The sequence below is a fragment of the Marmota monax genome, unplaced genomic scaffold (assembly GCF_021218885.2).
Source record: "Marmota monax isolate L192 unplaced genomic scaffold, Marmota_monax_Labrador192_F-V1.1 WCK01_AAM20220418_F8-fsc00019, whole genome shotgun sequence".
Classification (NCBI taxonomy): domain Eukaryota; kingdom Metazoa; phylum Chordata; class Mammalia; order Rodentia; family Sciuridae; genus Marmota; species Marmota monax.
The window spans coordinates 8,222,811-8,235,622 of NW_026695242.1; the positions used below are offsets into that span (position 1 = coordinate 8,222,811).

A 12,812-nucleotide genomic window follows, 5' to 3' on the forward strand; every position below is an offset into this window, starting at 1 on the left:
GAATGCGGGGAGGGCTTCCTGGGATCAGAGGCAACCATGCGGGGCCAGGAAGGATGAGCAACGCTTGGCAGACAGGAAGAGAGAGGAACAGCATTCTGCCCACAGGGAACAGCATGGAGAGAGAAATGCTGCACACTGTGCAGAGGCGCCTCAAATGCAAGAAGGGATTTGTGAGGCCAGACGTGAGGAAGGGGTAGGCTGGGCCGAACCTGAGCGCCTGGGAGACCACGCTGTAGGTTAGGGCTGCTCTGCAGGGGGTGATGTGCCACCCTGGCTATGGCAATGAGGCGGTCATGACCACGGCCAGTGTCAACCAGGATGGCGTAGAGGAGGCAGCAGGTAGAAAGCTGCTGGGAGATTCCTCTGGGGCCCAGGGCTCGAGGCCTCACCTGACCCACACCAGGCCCACGGAAACTTGCTTTCTCTGTAAAAAAAGAAGTCTGTGTCGGCTGTCAATCACGTGGCCAGGCACCGAGCGCCAGGCTGCCCGGTTCCAACCTGGGCTGCAGCGCCAGCAGCTCTGCCACCCTGAAGGAAACGCTGGGCCTTTCTGTGCTTGAGCATCCTCCCGCCACGCAGGCTGGGCGGCCCCATCCCAGAGCACAGCCAGGTTCGGAGGACCATGTAGCGGCCCAGCTGACCCTCAGGGAGGCTGAGAGAGGAGGCCAAGACCACGTGGCAAAGAAATCATGGCACCAGGAAAATTCAGGTGAGCCCAGATGCCAGGCCCCCCCACCCACCAGGCAACACAAGCCCGGCCCTGAGACGGCAGCCTCCCAGGCAGGGCCCCGACAGAGCAGCGGGGGCAGCGCAGGCTCCGGAAGGGCTCCCCCTCTTCCTGTTACCTCTCCCGGCAATCCTGAAGCTCCCAACGCTCTGTCCAGGGAAAGTCCTGTCGAGAGTGGCATCCTGCCTCGCCCACCCTGGGCCCAGCTGCCCTGCCAGCCCTGTGCAGAGGCCCAGACCCCTGCAGATCCCGGTCCAGGCAGCCCGGGAGGCTGGCGCTGGGGCTCTCCACAGAAGCTGGCCCGGGCAGGGCACCTGACCCAGGAAGATGGGCCTCTGCTACTGCCTCAGCACCCATCAGCTCCACTCTCTGGCTGAGGAGACGTGATAAGCAGGATCCCAGAAGACGTATCCAAGCCGGAGGCTCAGGGAAGGGCCAGCCAATACTGTGCTGGGGTCAGGAACACAGAGCCAAGGCCATACAGGCAGGCAGACCTGGCATCCAAGTGTGGCTCACCACTGACCTGCTGTGTGACCTTGGCCAAGTTATGAACATCTCTGAGCCTGGTTCCTTTATCTGTAAACTGAGGGTAATGTTGACTTTTACATCCTAGGGACATGGCGAGGATGACAGGAGACAATGTAGGGAAAGGGCCAGTACTTAGTAAACATCAGGAAATCTTATTTATTCCCCTCCCACCATCAAGCCGACCCCCTCTCTCAATCCTGAAATGTGAGATGTCAGAAGAACAATTACATCCCTCAAAAGGAAGGAAATTCTGACACGTGCTATAACAGGGGAAGGTCTGGAGGACATGATGCCCAGTGTTCCAATAAGTCAGACACAAGAGTAGAAAAGAGGTGAGTGGGGACAGTGAGACAAGGCCCCCAGAGTAGTCACTCCACCCGGACTGAATCAGGAGGGCAGTCTGTGGGAGGAGGAAGGCCGGCCAGCTCTGACGGGTCTGGAATTTCAGTTTGGAAAGATGAAGAAGTTCTGGAGGTGTCGCCATGGTGATGGCTGGCCCGCTAATGTAAATAAATATACTAGACGCACAGATTCAGTGTGAATTTTACGTGTTTTATACATAACAAAAAATTAAGATGTCATTTGAGGACTTTTCGTGATGCCCATGCTCATGCCTGTGTCCACCCTTGGAGAGTCCAGGGCTGAGGCCAGGCAGAGGTGGCGAGGGCTAACGGCACTATTGGGGCAGGGGCTGGGGCGGCTGGAGATCCAGAGCTGCCTTGAGGGCTTCGTGAGGAGGTGGCCCTGGACCAAGCGGGCACCAGCCAAGGCATGCCAGAGTCCAAGGCAGCCACCTGCACCTGCGCCTGCGCCCACCAGGGACACAGAGAGCAGCCCCGCTCGGACCCACACAGGTGCATTTATACCAAATCCAAGGACAAGCAGGTGTGGTCCTTAGAAGGAGGTCTGAGAGGCCACTTATGGGTGAACAGTTGGGGGACAGAGTGGGGAGGGGCACCAGGGAGCCTCTGTGCTACCGGAAATGCTCTACAACTTGACCTGGATGAGGGTTTCAGAGACACATCTGTAACCGTTCATCAAGCTTCGACCTGATTTACAACCTGAAATCATACCTCAGTTAACAAAATAAAATAGAAATAGCTAAAAACCCCTACTCCCCTTCTCTGAGGATGGCAGCGAGGTGACTCTGTGAGGCTGCATGTGGCAAGGTCAGGTGGCGGCTACGAACAGGGCTGGGGATCAGAAGGACCAGGGCTCACATCTGAAGCTCCTTCTGCCTAGACACGGGATTTCTTCCCTTTTTTGGTTTTGCTGTTGTTGTTGACCAGACTTTTTGAATTACAAAAATAATCTGTCCTTACTGTCACAAGTCACAGCTGTATAAAGGTCTGCACCCTTCCCGTCACCCTCCACCCACTCTTAGGCTCCTTCTGCACCTTTCCTAACTAAAAGGCAGGCCAGGCGTGTAGCGCACACCTGTGTCGGGGCCGGAGGACGCGCAGCAGCTCAGCGAGGCCCTGTCTCTAAATAAAATGTGAAACAGGGCTGGGGTGGGGCTCAGGGGTTAAGCGCCCCTGGGTTCAATCCCTGGTACCAAATATATACACATGGAAAAAGTGGGGTCTTAGGGTCTCTCGGTACCCAGGGAGGTCTCGCATTTGAGCAAAGATCTGAAGAAAGCGACGTGGCACGCTGTGCGGCGTCCCAGGTGAAAGGGACAGTCGAGGCCCAGGTCCTGGGGTGCTCCTGGCGCACTGAGCAGCGGGTAGGAGCGTGAGTCTGGATGTCGGGTGGGGCTGTTCTGGAGGACAATGGCTTACACAGCAAATAAACAGGGAGCCACCAGGCATCCTGGGACAGAGAAGTGCCCTGATCTGACCCTCTGGCTCGAACAAGATCACCCCAGCCGCTGGTGAGAAGAGGTGGCGGGGACAAGGACAGAAGCCCCCAGAACTGTTCAGCACCTAGTGCAATAAATATAGGTGGCGCTGGGTGCTAGGGTCAGCACCTGGGCCACGGAAGGGGAAGGGGCTCGTGCTAGGTCCACTGGGAGGTGAGACCAAGGGGACCTCCTGACCCCTCAGTGCTGCAGTCAAGAAACAGGGCACGGGGGAGAGCTCGGTCTGAACAACAGAAGGGGGGGCTGCCATCAGCCCTGGCGGGACAGGCGGAGGGAGGAGGAAGTGTGGGCAGGGCTGGACAGACAGACGGAAGGCTGCGGTCTCTACCCGGCTGCAATCACAGAAGGAAGCGGCAGGCCCTACGGTCCCCGCAGAGAAAGAGGAACCCGGCTTGAGGTTCGCGGGGGTCGCTCTGGAAATCAACGCCAAATACAGAGGGGACAGTGGGCCCAGAGAGGAGGGTGGGCACTCTGCAGGCCTCACCGCCCACGGAGCCCAGGCCAATGCTCACAGGCCCCTTCCCAGACGGAGAACTGAGTTCAGGGGGAGCACCTCGTTTAGAGCCAGGAAGGCCAACTGGGCCCGGGAGGGGGCAGGGAGCCATGACCCAGCCTGGCCTAGGGCTCCCACCTGTCACCCCGAACATGGTCTATGGGCTCAGGGTCCCCACCCAGCCTGGGAGTCCCCAGGATCCCCAAAGGGTGACACAGAACTCTGGGTTTCTAGAGGTGAGAGCATGACTCAACCCAGACGCCACAGATGTCTGCTTAGAGAAGCATCTGGTCTTTTTAAAGTGAGCTGAAATTCACATATCATAAAACTCACCTTTAAAACACACAACCCAACGGGCTTTAGTATGTTCACAGAGTCATGCACCCTCACCACCATCTAATCTCAGAACATCAAACTCAAAAAGTAAAACACAGAACATACGACCCAGCAAATTCACCCTGAGATGTCCAAGAGCACTGAAAATAAGCACCCAGGGCTGGGGTTGTGGCTCAGCGGTAGAGCGCTCGCCTAGCACGGGCAGGACCCGGGTCCGATCCTCAGCACCACATAAAAATAAAAGCATTGTGTTGTGTCCATCTACACCTAAAAAATAAATAAATGTTAAAAAAAAAAAAGAAAAAGAAAATAAGCCCCCAGTCGAGTCGGGCTGGGGGTGTAGCTCAGTTGGTAGAGCGCTCGCATGCACAAAGCCCTGGGTTCAATCCCCAGCACCACAATAATAATCATAATCATAATCATAATCATAATCATAAGCACCCAAATACTACCATGTGATGTCATAGCAGCCAAATGCCTACTTTGAACAGCCAAAAAGTAGAAATACGCCAATATCCAGCAACTGATCAAAGAATGAACAAACTGGGATCTATCCACACAACGGGCAGTTAAGTCCACCAAAAGGAGCCAGGTACTGGTACATGCTACTACCATGTGGCTGGACCTTGAAAACGCTATGCTAAGTGAAAAGAGCCACATAAGAGGCAGCCACAGTGGCGCATATCTATAATCCCAGCAGCTTGGGAGGGTGAGGCAGAAGGATCTCAAGTTTGAGGCCAGCCTCAGCAACTTAGCAAGGCCGTAAGAAACTTAGGAAGACCCTGTATCTAAATAAAATATGAAAAAGGGCTGGGGATGTGGCTCAGGGGCTAAGCACCCTGAATTCAATCCCCGGTACCAATAAGAAGAAGAAAATAAAATAAAAATGCTTCACTGTACCTTGTATGAGTTTCCAAAAACAAAAGGTAATGAGACATTCCTTGGCCACTACAATGGCCACCTCACGCACCTGCACTGCTGTGCCATGAGGGGCTGAGTCTGCTCCTGTGTTTACCGTCCAGCTCCTTCTCCATGAAGGTCACATGACACCATCGCATCCAGTACAAAGACAGTTTGTGGTTCAAATTTGAAAAGAGCGGGTGGGGAGGGAAATCGGGCCACTTCATCCCCAAGGAGCCTGGATGTGGCCAATTCAAAGGGCAGCCTCCCGGCAGTCAGGGCCGCATTCGTGTTGAGAACTGGGCAGGGTCCACCTCTGTGCCAAACTCCTGACTCCCACAAGAAGTGGGTTTAAGAACTTCCCGGATTTCAACAGTGCCACTGTGCTGCCCGTATCTGCAAACCAGCCACACAGCCTTCCAGGTACCCAGTGAAGCCCATTAGACAGACACCGGGGACTCCTCACAGGCAGCCTGGGCTCAACCATGAGATCCAATGACCCCAGGTCACCCAGTCAGCCCAACAGGGTCAACACTCCTGTGCAGTGGGCACAGGAAGCAGAGGCGGGGCAGGAGAGGCCCAGGGGCAGGAGAGGCCCAGGGGCAGGAGAGGCCCAGGGGCAGGAGAGGCCCAGGGGCAGGAGAGGCCCAGGGGCAGGAGAGGCCCAGGGGCAGGAGAGGCCCAGGGGCAGGAGAGGCCCAGAGGTCGGGTCCTCTGATACCAGCCCAACACGGCCAGTCAGCTCAGGCATGGTCCTTCCAATGACATCAGCACTGTTCACTGGAGGTCGGTTGACTTTCTAGTATATCATCATGTTTTGATTTTGCTGGTTTTTGCAAGGTGGCGGGTAGGCCCCAGGGCCCCTGTATGCTAGGCAAGCGCTCTGCTGCTGAGCTCGCTCCCAGCCCCCTCGGGTATTACAGTTACACAAAAACTGTAAGTCTAAGGCATCTGCACTAGTCTTCTACATATTTAACTTATATTCCAATACAAATAATGTAAATCAATGAGTTAGGGTCCCCCCCTTTAAAAGGGGATCCACAAAAATATACACACACACACACACACACACACACACACGCTGCATTTATATAAAATATCCAAACTGTGCAAACCTATAGACAGAAAGCAGACTGGTGGGCTGGGGGGAGCTTTTCTACCAAGAAGCTTTCTCCCTCTTCCACCTCCTCCTATGAGGTACCTGAGCCCAAGGTGAGACCCTAAGTTACAAGACGACCCCACCCTGGGTGAGCAGGGGACTGCCCTGGAACGTCCCAACACAGGATTCCCATGTCCTGGACTCCGTTCATACAACAGTACTAAGAGACACTACTTTGAATTATTACATTTGGAAAAACCATGAAAACAAGCAATGTCAGGAGTGGCAGGAAATGGGTTTCGCTTATACACCATGAAACGTCAAGAGAATATGCATGACAATGTCGATTCAGAGCGTCTGGCCCTGACTGGCTGGGGTCACAGCAGAATCAGGAGCATAAAAATCTAACACAGTGGTGCACGCCTGTAACCCCATCAGCCCTGGAGGCTGAGGCAGGAGGCTCGAGAGTTCAAAGCAAGCCTCAGCCACTTAGCAAGGCCCTATGCAACTCAGTGAGACCCTATCTCTAAATAAAATATAAAAAAGGTCAGGGGATGTGGCTCAGTGATTAAGTGCCCCTGGGTTCAATCCCCGGTACCAAAAAAAAAAGTGTTTTAAAAACAAACAAAAAATCTCAGCACAGCCAGGTCCCTTCCTCCAAAAGCCCCAGACAGGCCAGCCCTCCGCCGTCCACAGGCCAGGCAGGACTCTCCAGGAGGCCTGCAGCACCACCAGTAAGGGACTGGCTATGCAGGTATTCTCCAGGCTTCAGAGGGCATTCAGCACGTTACTCTTTTGCCCTTGCACAGGTCAGTCCCAAGACTCTTGGGTAGACCTAACAAATGGCCCTCTCCTGGGGCCTAATTCCTGTGTCACTTCACAGAGACAGGAAGAGGAAGCCCCTGCAGCTGGCTGCTGGCTGGGGGACAGTGGATATACAAACAGACCCCTTGCCACCCATTCACCAGCCCCCACCTGTAGGGGCTCCAAAGTCCATGAGCTCCTGCAGTAGACTCTGCCATGAGGAGGGAGCCCCACAAAGACAGGGATACCACCACCCTCAGGGTCTCCCAGGCCTGCCAATCAGAGTCCTGGGGCTCCGATGGAGGGCCACCCGGGGTGGGGTCAATACCAAGAAATACCAGAAAGGCTATTTTGGACAGGTGGATGCCTTCTGTTCCAATGTCTCTCTCCCTGAGAAGCCTGCTCTACTGACTAAACACCTCCAGGAAGCCTTCATCCTTCTCCCCCAAAGCCTATGGAGCCAAGGCTTGGGGCCAGAGGCAGCTGGACACCTGACCACATGCCCTCTGCACCCCGAGCATAGAGAAGCAGCCCCCAGCATGTGTGTGCAAACCTCCAATGGCAGGGCGGGGGTCACTCCCCAAGACAACGGCCAAATGAAAAGAGCAGGTTCCACAGCCAAACCTAGTGTGACCTCATGTATATGCTAAAATCAAAAACCACACAAATTCATGCAGAGGTACAGGAAAAAAAATACCAAGGGCTACTGGACAGACTGCTGACGGCATGTCCTCTGGGACATGAGAAGAGGGCAGAGAGAAGAGGGCAGAGAAGGAGTCTCACATTTTACTTTGTCTTCCTGAAGCTGCAACTTGAATCTTTTATAAAGACAATTATTCTACAGTTTTAAGATAATAATTCCACACACTGGAAAACTACTCAGCAATTAGAAAGTGGATGGAGAAACAAACAGGCAACAATGTGGACATAATAAGTGACACCAAACTGTACACTTTAAAATAGTTAATTTTGCCAGGTGTGGTGGTGCACGTCTGTAATCCCAGCTACTTGGGAGGCTGAAGCAGGAGGATCACCAAATTCAAGGCCAGCCTCAGTCTCAGCAATTTAAACCCTGACTCAAATTTTAAATTCTTTTAAAAAGTGAGGGGGAGGGGTGAGGGGTGGTGCCTGGTGTGTTGCTCAGTAGTAGAGCACCCCTGGGTTCAACCCCCAATACCACCAAAAAAATAATATGTAAAATAAAATGGCTAATTTTATGTTAGGCAAATTTTACCCTGATTTAAAAAAAAAAAAATCAGGCAGACAGGGAAAAATTATTATGCCCATTTTGCAGATGAGAAAATTGGGTTCAGAGCAGGCAGTCAACTGCAAGACCAAGGCTTCACCAAACGTCTCAGGCCACGCTCAGAGTCTCATAGAGATCTGCTCCCGAGGGCTCCGCAACTCTAGGGCAAGCTCCAGGGAGGGTCCTTCTCTCTGGGGCTACTGCAATCCACTGCTTCCCAGCAGGCCTTGGAGTAACCAGGCAGAGCCACCTGTAGGGGCCTCCAAAGTCCATGAGCTCCTGCTGTAGACTCTGCCCTGAGGGTGGGGAGGGAGCCCCACGAAGACAGGGATACTACCACCCTCAGGGTCTCCCAGACCTGCCAATCAGAGTCCTGGGGCTCCAATGGAGGGCCACCCGGGATAGGGTCAATACCAACCTCTGGGGTCCTAGGATAAAGGGTGATGTCACCACAGGGTGGCCGTCAGGATATATCCATTATCTCTTTGGGACAGAAGGAGAGGAGTTACTTCCTTCACAAGGTTCTCCAGTTCCGGGAAAAGAAAAGGGGGAAGATAAGTTTCCCTCCATGTTTTCCAAACAGAATCTTCCAGAATGCTCAAGGGTCCTCCACTCTGGGACAAGGCAGCGGGACACACAGCCTTCAGGTGGACAGGGCCTGCGGCTCAGCAGGATGCAGAGGCTGGCAGGGTCCCAGGTTACCTGAGGACACCAACCCCTCTCTCCCAGCAGGGCCCCGGCCTTGCAGTCTCTTGGCCTCAAGGCCATTTCCAGGGGGACCCACGGCCCTCCCACAGCCCTCCCAGCAATGCAGCTCCCTCCTCCCTCCTCCCTCCTCCTGAAAACCCAGTTCCCAGGAGTCCAGGGACTTCTGCAGTAACACACCCTGTTCCCGAAGTCCCAGGAGTCTGCAAAGGTGAGGGGGGACCTCCCTGCAGAGAGCTCGTGGGGCAGAGCGGGACAACCCAGGCCGCTCATGGATTTCCTACAACTGGTATAGGAACGGCTGCAGCTCAGCTCCGAGGGTGCCCAGCCTGGGCCGGGGCACTCTGACGACAGTCACAGGGCATCTGGGTTCATTGCACGCGCAGGTCCTGGAACTTCAGGTTATGGCCAGTCCACGTGCAAACTGTAGGCCCCTGTTCCAAACCTCCATGAGACATCACCCCCCAGGCCAACACAGGCACAGGCACAGGCAGCAGGGACACCAGCACAAAGGGCAGCAGCAGGGTGTGACATAAGGTTCGCATGCGGGGAGCTCACCTCTGTGAGGGTCTGAGTCTAATTCACCCCTGGGTCCCCTGCACCTCATACTGAACCCAGGGTCAGGGACCCCAAATCTAGATACCAACCGGTCCCCTTCCCCCACATGGCACCACACAAGGAGTCCTTGTCCCTCGGGTATCACAGGTCTCTCCTCTGCTGAGAAAACATTCCTCATGCCAATAACGGCAGCACCTAGGGCTGGGGATGTCGCTCAGTAGTAGAGCTCTTGCCAAGCATGCGTGCGTCAGGCCCGGAGTTCAACTCCCAGTACCACCCAATACTACCATTAACAACAGCACCCACTGTCACGCCTAACGTCTAATGAGCACACCCTGCGCCACCGTAACCCAGGCCTCTCTGCGCACTACCTCCTTTCACCCTTGCCACATTCCTCTAAGGGAATTCTCATCAGGCACAGAGAGGTTGTTTGCCAACCGGGGCCACACAGCTAGTGAGGGAAGGTGAAGGAAGGACTCCAGACCCTGGTGGTCAGCCAGTGCTCTTAGGTCACTACAGGTCTCTCAGCGGTAGAAGATGGTGAGGGGATGCAGCTGTCACAAGTTCCGAGTGCTTCCTTGGACTATATCCCCACAGCCTCAGGCCTAGGGAGGGAAACAGCCCTTTCCCGGGCTGTCTGTAGCTCCCAGGCCCACGCCTGTGCCGTGTGCCAAGTGCCAGCTTGAGGAGGCCTAGAAAGCCAGTCTGAAGCCCCCTGGCCTGGACCGGGAGAGGCAGGAGAGGCACAGGAGAGGCACAGCTCCCCGCTGGGAGCTCAGAGGCATGATTTGGGGCTATTCTTAGCGCACCACTGGCTCCCCTCCCAGAGGCCCAGCAGGCGGCAGGCCCAAGCTTCCCCACGCCCGGCCTGCCATTTCCTGACCCTATGTGGAGGTCCCCCTGGGCCAAGGAGGGGCTGGTGGGCCCAGAGAGAGGACAAAGCACACCAGCTTTCAAATGAGAAGTCCACACAGCTGCCAGCCCGCCCCAGGCCTGGGCCAAGTCCCCTGGGCCATGCATCTGGCTACCAAGGAAGCCCAGGGGAGATTGCATTCAACACCCCACCCCGTGATGACTGGGCACCGCGGGCTTTCCACCCTCCAACATCCCCCCACCCCTGGGGGGTTACTGGTCCCGTGTAAAGACAGGCAACTAAGGCCTTCAGTGACTTGACGAAGGTCACACACGGAGTTAATCTCAAACCCAGCAAGCGCCCAGGGTGGACAAAGACACTCAGCTGCCAGGTTAGACCGAGGAGACAGTCTAGAGGTTAGACCAGCCAGGGGTAGGGGTCTGTCCTCCCCCAGGGTTGGGGGAGGAGCCCATGCGAGGCGGGGGCAGGCAGTGGCCCTCATCACTGACCTGCAGGCTGGGTTTCAGGAGGAGAACCCCACAGTCAGGTTCCTCCTTATCCTGGGGGAGCAAAGAACCGTTGAAGCAGCTCACCCAGGCCAGGCAGCCACACTCAGGAAGCTCCCAGAGGCCCAGGGAAGACGGGAACCAAAGGCTCAAGGAGGCGGGCGCAGTGGTACATCCTGGAATCCTAGCAACTCCGGAGGCTGAAGCAGGAGGACCTCAAGTTCAAAGCCAGCCTCACAACTTAGCAAGACCCTACGTAATTTAGTGAGACCCTGTCTCCAAATAGAACATAAAGAGGGCTGGGGATGTGGCTCCAGAGTTGAGTGCCCCTGGGTCCAATACCTAGTACAAAAAAATAAATAAATAACGGTTCAGGGCTGGGGTGTGGCTCAGTGGTAGAGTGCTTGCCTAGCCCGCGTGAGGCACTGGGTTCGAGCCTCAGCACCACATAGAAATAAATAAAGGTCTATCAACAAATAAATAACATAAAGGCATTCTGTCCATCTGCAACTAAAAATATTTTTTTAATAAATAAATAAAAGTTCAAGGAGGTGCTGCAGGTGCCCCTGGCACAGACCCTGCCTTTAGGGAGTGGGAGGTCAACTGTGGATCACAGTAAAATAGGAAACGGAGCTTTTAGGGTCCTAAACCCCAAAGTGGGAACTTAGAAAGGAAACCACACCACAGAGTGCCGCTGACCTTGGTCTGCGCTGTCAAGTGCCACCCCTGAAGGCCCACAGCTGACTCTACATCAGCCAAGGTACTCAAGCCCCGTGTATGTGCTCCTGGGTCCTGTATCTGCAAATGTCAGCTCACATCCACGTGGTCTGCTAGGCCCACCTACTTATCTGCTTCCCGTACAGGTAGGTTCAAATCCCGGCAAAGATGGACATGCAGCATCTGTGTCCCTGGGTTGCTTGCTCATCCCACAGTTGTCCTGGCCTGTTCTCCTGTATACGTGTCCACTTCCTGTTTCTGAACCTGGGCATGCATACACGTCCCATGCCCACACAGGCGTCCCCAACTATGCCTGGGAGACCCAGGTCTGTGTATGCCACCTGTTGGAGGTGGGTGGGTATGTTCACTAAGTTACCACAGTGCTGGCCAAAGGCGTAGGGTGAGCTCAGCAATCCCCGTTCCCAGAACAGCACCCAAGGCTGGGCACACACACTACCACCTCGGCAGTGTTCCAGAAAAGTAGATACCTGCCAGGGATGATGAGGGGGTGCAGAACCCTAGAGACAGCAGAACCTCACAAGGGGGAGGGCAGAGTTGTCCCAGCACCCCCCCCCCCAGCCATGCCAACACCAGGGAAGGAGATCACCACAGACACACCGTGACCTCCCGGGGGCCTGTCTGCACTCACCGGAAACCCAGTCTGGCCCAGAGCCTCCCAGCCTCCCAATCTCCCCAGCCCCCAGCAAAGGAGGCTTTTCAGAAAGGAAGTGAGGGCTTCCTCCCATGTACCTCTGAACCTCTCCCAGGGCTGGCTCTAACCCCAAACCTCAGGAGCCCCAGGGCAGCTGAGACCTGTGCCCAGCCTGACCAGAGAAACCAAATGGGTTTCTAGACCCCAAAACAAAATCTGGGAATGAGGGTGGGGCATACACAGACAGAAGGATCTCCCGGACCCTCCCACTGTTCCCTGTCCAGGCAAGAGTCCTGATCACCAGTAGGTAATAAGGAGGGGAGTCTGTCCCGGGAACTCCAAAGCACATCTGCATTGGCTGCATGAGAAGAGCCATCACCCTAGTGACCCTGTAGCCTGAAATCACTCCCGTAGCTATTACCAGTGTGGGGCTTCTGGGCATTTCCACTGTTACTGGTCCAGGACAGGTATCGGAACTGCGTCAGAGAACCTTCTGTGTACTGTGACTAGACTACCCAGACCCTCCCACCACCCACAGCCTCCCCAGCATAGCCCAGGGCCTGGCACCTAACAGGTGCTGGGTCATGGGGTTCCGGTTGTTCTGCAGAGAGCCCAGGAGATGGTGCCTGGACCTCAGGTTGGGAGAACAGAGATGTCCAGAAGCTTCCCGAGGCCAGGAGGCATTTCCTTTATCTCTGACTCCCCCAAGACAACCATGCTGGCCACTGAAGGGGCACCAACCATGGTGGCCACTTTAAGAAGCCCATCCACCGGGCTCCTTCTGAAAGGTCACTGCCACTTCAGGAAAAGTCTCTGAAGTTGAAAAT

At 55.1% G+C, this 12,812-nt stretch overlaps 1 protein-coding gene across 7 annotated transcripts in view; it reads right to left on the minus strand.

The window, feature by feature from the left end:
- Positions 1-12,812, minus strand: part of Pald1 (phosphatase domain containing paladin 1) — an 81,660-nt gene that overhangs the window by 50,140 nt on the left and 18,708 nt on the right. The gene's annotated exons all lie outside the window — the stretch shown is intronic.